General features: G+C 46.2%; 1 pseudogene; it reads right to left on the bottom strand.

The window, feature by feature from the left end:
- Positions 1-532: 532 nt before the first annotated feature.
- Positions 533-4194, bottom strand: LOC119321551 (annotated as a pseudogene).
- Between the last annotated feature and the right edge of the window lie 2219 nt (positions 4195-6413).

Here is a 6413-nt window from a genome sequence, read left to right as displayed (position 1 = left end):
ATATATTGTGTTAGCTAGCTAATTAATAGAGAGAAGTGTCCTCTCTTATGTCCGTGCTTGGTCGACGCTACATACTATATACGTAGAGAGGCCCTCGACACGCTAGCTAGTAAGAAAATGAAGGGAACCATTGAGTACAGAAGTTCGTCATGCATACCGAGAGAAGTGATCGATCGACCTCTCCTTCCCCGAGAGATTGGTCGAAGAACAAGTTTTCGTATCATGTATCCGATGCTACTAGCTACATACATGTACAATATGTAAGATCTCTTAATTACAATCCCCTAGCAATTGAAATCAACTTGCACATGGTTTCTCCGGTTTTATTGATGACGTGGTCAAGAAAGAATCCCGCCAATTCCTCTTGAATTGCTTTCATGTGATCTGGTTCTAGGAGTTCATTTCGCATCTGCCACGTCTAATTTGAAGAAGGGGGTTAATTAATACATATATATGAATGAAACTCAACAGAAATGATGGTGTAATAAAATGAAATTGTGAATATTATTGCTTACACACTTCAAATTGTCTTTTAGAGTAGCCTCGCTTGTTTTTCAAAATCATTCCCTTGTTCCTGCCACAAGCACTTTACGAGAAATAGAGGTCAATCAAACTAATAATGAAGCAATATAAATGGCATTGATGAAAGTGTAGCTATAGAATCAACGGGAGATGCACGCAACTAGCTAGCCAGTAGTACTTACTTTCGGGTATGTATATCGCAGCTCCTTCGGCAGTCCCGGAGCTTCTGCGGTGAACTGTTTCCAAACCCTGCAAGACAAAGAAAATAATTATTATTACTTGAGATATCAGGAAATGAACAAAAAGTTGCCGATATGGTGCGATAATGATTGATCGAACTTACTTGTTGAGCAATTCAGTCATGTCCGCATAGGTTTCGGGATCTTTTCATCTCGAGTCTAAGACGGTTACTATTCACCGCTCAAGCTTAATCTCCAGAAGAACATAGTGGTACCTGCGCACACATGCATAACTCATCAATTACATTACTATAACCTCGCTCGAGTAATAAGGGAAACCGAATATGCACACGACAGTAACACTCACTTGTCGTTGTAAGGAAAGAGTATGGTATCTTTGTTTTGATTTTTGATCAACGATTGTAGCAAGTTGTCCTCAGCCTCTTTGGTGTGCTTTTTAACCATAAATTCATCTATGATATTTGTGTTAATGAACCCAATATCATAAATTTCTTATTTTTTGCACTCGACGATCTTCAATCTGCATAATATATTGAGGATAATTAATTATAAATACATGCAATGAAAGAGCCGAGCTATATACAGAAACTTAATGACAGAAATAGTACTTACAGGCAGTAGCAAAAGACCGTTAATTTATCGAGGGCCTTTTGATTGAAGAACGCGAAGAACTCCTCAAATGGAACACACAACAGATCACTTGAAACGAGGTCGTGCTCCTCTTTAATGTTTAGATACAAACTATTCGTCCCCTCAGACTCTCTGCAGGTTTTCATGTACCAATTATGGAATCTTCCCATCATCGTTGTTAGAGATTTTTCGTCTTTGATGAGAGGCTTCCTGTACTCGTATCTATGTTCGTCCACCTCCATGAAATCAGGAAGTTGATTGTCAAGCAGATAATCTTGTAGATTGCCATAACCGGCCACCATCCCCGGAGCATTAGCGACGATGTTGCCGCTAGACACATTGAGCGGGGGGCACGATTGGTTTGCTTGTTCACCGAGCTGGTCAATTTTTTTCGGAGCTGCTCGTTCTCTTGACCTTTGATGTCTGACAGTACTTCCCGACCGCTCCGCTTGGAGATATGTTTGTTCAGTAATGCGCTCATAGTTGGTTCTCGGCGGAGACTTCGCCGGTTTCCACAGGGCATCGAGAGCGTGCTTTGCTTTCACCGGATCTACCTTCTCCTCCGGAGGTGGATGTCTCTTTGCTTTCACCCCTTCAGAGAACTCCTTCACGTGGGTCCGCACGATCGTATCGTTTTCCTCCTCGGTCCTCTCGTACAGTAACTTCTCTAGAGGCTTGAGAGGTGGACCATATCTGTATTGCCTCCTGCCTCTGGTTGTGCTGCTAGACGCCGGAGCAGTCGGAGCGGCTGCGGCGTTTGTCTTCTTTCGTGCTTGCTTACGAGGCGGAGGAGAAGGACTACGACGCGCCGGAGCAGTCGGGGCGGCGGCGGGTCTATTCCGCCCTTGTTGGCGAGGCGGAGAAGGAGGAGGCTGCTGGCTGCTCGGGAGCGCCGGCGCAGGCGGAGAAGGAGGCGGAGTGCCACCACGCGCCGGAGAAGGAGGCAGAGTGCCACCACACGTGCCCTGATCGTCACTCGCCGAAGGAGGAGGTGGAGGAGGAGGCGGAGTGCCCTACTCGTCGGAGGAGGACGAGGAGGCGGAGGCGTCCAGTTCGGAAGGTTGATGAGCTCCTTCCACCATAGGCATGGAGTCTTCGGAGCAGAACCCAGCCTAGTCTCCCCTTCACCGGTAGGGTGGTCAAGCAGGAGGTCCTCAAATCCCTCCGTTATTTCATCCACCATCACCCTAGCATATCCTTCTGGAATCGGCCGGCAGTGATAAGTTGGGCCAGGTCAAGTAGGATAAACAGAGCCAACAGCCACCTTGACCTTCAAATTCATCCATCGCGTCATAATGTGGCAATTTTGAGACTCCGTGATAGCATCCACGGGATAGCTGGCAGGATCCGTCAAGACATGCTCCGACTGAAGCAGCTCGGTGGAAGCCACGCTGCTTTTCCGCTGAGATGGCGGGGTAGCTTCGGGGGAAGCTTTGGCAGGTCGTTTGCTGCGATCTGCTGCTTCTTGTTCCTCTTCTCGTTCCTCTAGCCCCATTACCCTTTTGTGCAGCGCCTGCAGTTGGCCCTGCTCCAGTTTCTTCCTCCTCTCGTGGGTTTTGTAACCCCCTGCATCCGGAAAACCAACCTTCCACGGAATGGAGCCTGGCGTGCCTCGTGTCCATCTAGGGTGCTCAGGATTCCCTAGGGCTATTGTGAGCTCGTCCTTCTCCCTGTCTGGAACGAACGTCCCTCGCTGCACTGCATTGATATAGTGTTGAAGGTTCTTCACTGGTATTTGCAGTTGCTCGTCCGTCCAATGGCACTTCCCTGATACAGGGTCCAAGGTTCCGCTAGCCCCAAAGAACCAAGTCCGGCAACGGTCTGGCCAGTACATTGTCTCTGGTTCGATCCCTTTTTCAAGCAGATCATTCTCAGCCTTGGACCACTTAGGCCGGGCTTTGAGGTAGCCACCTGACCCCGTGCGATGGTGAAACTTCTTCTTCGCAGCATTTTGCTTGTTTGTCGCCGACATCTTCTTGCTCTTTTCGGATGTCTTGTGGGCCACAATTGCGGGCCAGTGGTCTTTGATCTTCTCATATTTGCCGATGAATTCTGGTGTCTTTTTTTTTATCGACAAACTTGTTCAGCTCTTTCCTCCACCTCCTGAATAGGGTTGCCATCTTCTTAAGAGCACAAGACTTGATTAATTGCTCTTTAACTGGCTTCTCCGGATCCTCCTCTGGCGGTAGGGTGAAATTTGCCTTCAGCTGAGTCCAAAGATCTTCTTTCTGCATATCATTGACATAAGACACCTCAGGGTCTTCCTCCTTAGGCTTATACCATTGCTGGATGCTGATCGGGATCTTGTCCCTAACAAGAACCCCGCACTGAGCAGAAAATGCATGCTTTGTCCGGATGGGTTCAATCGGTTCGCCGTCGGGCGCGATTTCTCTGAACTCAAACCTTTTATCCGAGCTCAACTTAATCTTCGGGCCTCGTCTCCTTACCGAAGTTGTGCTCGATCCGGAGGGCAGGAAATTAAAAGGAAGAAATACGAGATTAATTAATATGTGTACACATACCAAAACAATGGACGCATCAATTAACTAGTCAGCACGGGCTTAACTAATATATATATATATACCTGGCTGGACTCGGTTCGGTCACCGGAGCAGTCAGCACGGTCTCCTTCTTGTACCTCCATGTCACTGGAGCCATCATGAACATAGCCCTCTTCTTGTACCGGCATTAATGGGCCGAAGCCATCATGAACATAGCCCTCTTCTTCACCCAGTCCTTCTTGACCATCGGTGTCATTGAGAAATGATGCAACTTCATCACTTCCTTGTGCGATTATGTCCCCCAACATCGCTTCTGTTGCTTCGTCTCGGGAATGCTCCATAGTTTCTGCAAATATTTACAACATGTCAATTATTATTCAAACATGGTACGGATGGATATATATATATATTAGTGGCAAATGTAGAACTAGCTAGCTAATCACAATAAGGAATCATGTTAGTGGCCTCGACGCTGCTTCGCTAGGGTTTGGGGTCGCCTCGACACAACGCTTCAAGGGTTTGGGGTGGCCTCGACGACAACGCTCTTTTAACTTGGTAAATTTCGGTGGCCTCAAGAGAGTTAATTTGTCGGGTAGGGGCGCGGCGGGAGGGGGTAGGAGACCAACATCGTTTTCTCTCTAGGGTTTGGGTGTCCTCGAGGGCTTTGGTCGAGCGAGAGGGCCGAGGGGGGTGCTGCCGTTGTATAAGTTATCACGGTCAAGAGGGGGTATATATATCGACCGCCCCTCATGTCGAAGTTATCTCGAGGGGGTTATATCGACAACGACGCGACATACATATACATGGGAAAATAATGTTATCGGGGAGGGGGTATCGGTACCCCCCCCTCGTGTTGAAGTTTCTTCTTTCTCCTCTATTCCTTTCTTTCTTCTTCTCCTCTTCATTTTCTTCTTCTCCCTCGAGAATGGAAAATAATTAAGGAAAAGGAAGAAAAGAGGAAGAAGGAAGAAGGAAGAAGAAGAAGAAAAAAAAGAAGAAGAAAAAGAGAAGGAGAAGAAAGGAATAGAGGAGAAGAAGAAAAAATAGAATTTTTTTCTATTTTTTCTTCTTCTCCTCTATTCCTTTCTTCTTCTCCTCTTCTTTTTCTTCTTTTTTCCTCTTCTTATTTATTTCTCCTCTTCTTCCTCTCCCCTTCTTCTCCTTTCTTCCTCTTCTTATTTTCCTTTTTCCTCTCATTCTTTTTCTTCTTCTTCTTCCTTCTTCCTCTTTTCTTCCTTTTCCTTATTTTACTTTCTCCTCTACACTAACCTAAAATGCACTAACCTAAAATCGATATCTACTAACAACCTAAATAAAAAATTAATAGATATATGAAAAAACATATATAAACAAAAAAATGCTATGAACATTATATTCAAACATACATACATAGCCACATCCATTCATCATATATATAGCTACCACATTCATATATACATTATATATATGAAAAAAAATGCAATGAACAAAAAAAATACACTTATGAAAAAAAAATACTATGAACATGTACACATATATACACATACAAACACATATACACAAAAAAATGCAAAAAAAATGCTATGGAGGAAAATGCAGGGCAGGGGTGGCGGGGCGGCGCGCGGCGGCCGCGCAGGGCAGGGGCGGCGGCACGCCGGCCGCGCAGGACAGGGGCGGCGCGCCGGCCGCGCAGGGGAGCGGGACGGGAGGGGCGCGGGAGCAGGCTGTGCTCACAGGGGGCGGCGGCAACGGGAAGGCGAGCAGCCTGACGGCGTCGATGGCGGCGGCGACAGCAAGGTGTAGTAGGGGCATCGGGCGGCAACGGCGACAGCGACGAGGAGGAGCAGGGGGCGTCGGGGGAGAAGTGGGCTATTTGGCCAGAAACTGTGAAGTGGTGCTTATATAGCAAAGCCTTTAGTCCCGGTTGGTGGCACCAACCGGGACTAATGCACCCTTTAGTCCCGGTTGGTGCCACCAACCGGGACCAAAGGCCTACCGGTTCGTGGCACCAACTAGTACCAAAGGCCCCTGTGCTGCCCACGTCGGGGCCAAAGTTTAGTCCCACCTTGCTAGTTGAGAGGGGCGTGCAGTGGTTTATAAGCCCGACTGCCGCACCCCTCTCGAGCTCCTCTCCACCGTAGGTTTGCGGGCCTTCTTGCTACTGCTTTGCCTGATGGGCCTTCTGGGCCTACTGCGGGCCTAAATCCTGGCCCATGGTAGGGTTTCTAGTCGTATTCAGGCCATGGGGGCCCAGTAGGAGGCATTTTTTTGTTTTTTTGTTTTCTTTAGTTATTGTTGCTATTTTTATTTTTATTTTCCAGTTTTTTTGTTTTGTTTTCTGCATTATTTATTTTCTTTTGTTTTTTGCTTTATTTTTTAATTCTTTTTGCTTTTAGTTTTAGGAAAATTATAAACTTTCTGTTAGTGCCATTAGTTTTCAAATTTGAAAACACTTTTTTGTTTTTTTGTTTTCTTTCTTGATTTATTTATTTTATTTTGTTTCTACTTACAACAAAATACTTATTGTTGCTACTTTTTATTATTTTCCAGATTTTTTGTTTTGTTTTCTGCATTACTTATT

Source organism: Triticum dicoccoides, chromosome 6B (assembly GCF_002162155.2).
Source record: "Triticum dicoccoides isolate Atlit2015 ecotype Zavitan chromosome 6B, WEW_v2.0, whole genome shotgun sequence".
Classification (NCBI taxonomy): Eukaryota; Viridiplantae; Streptophyta; class Magnoliopsida; order Poales; family Poaceae; genus Triticum; species Triticum dicoccoides.
The sequence above is the reverse complement of the archived record's forward strand: the minus strand, read 5'-3'. Positions and strand labels throughout refer to the sequence as shown.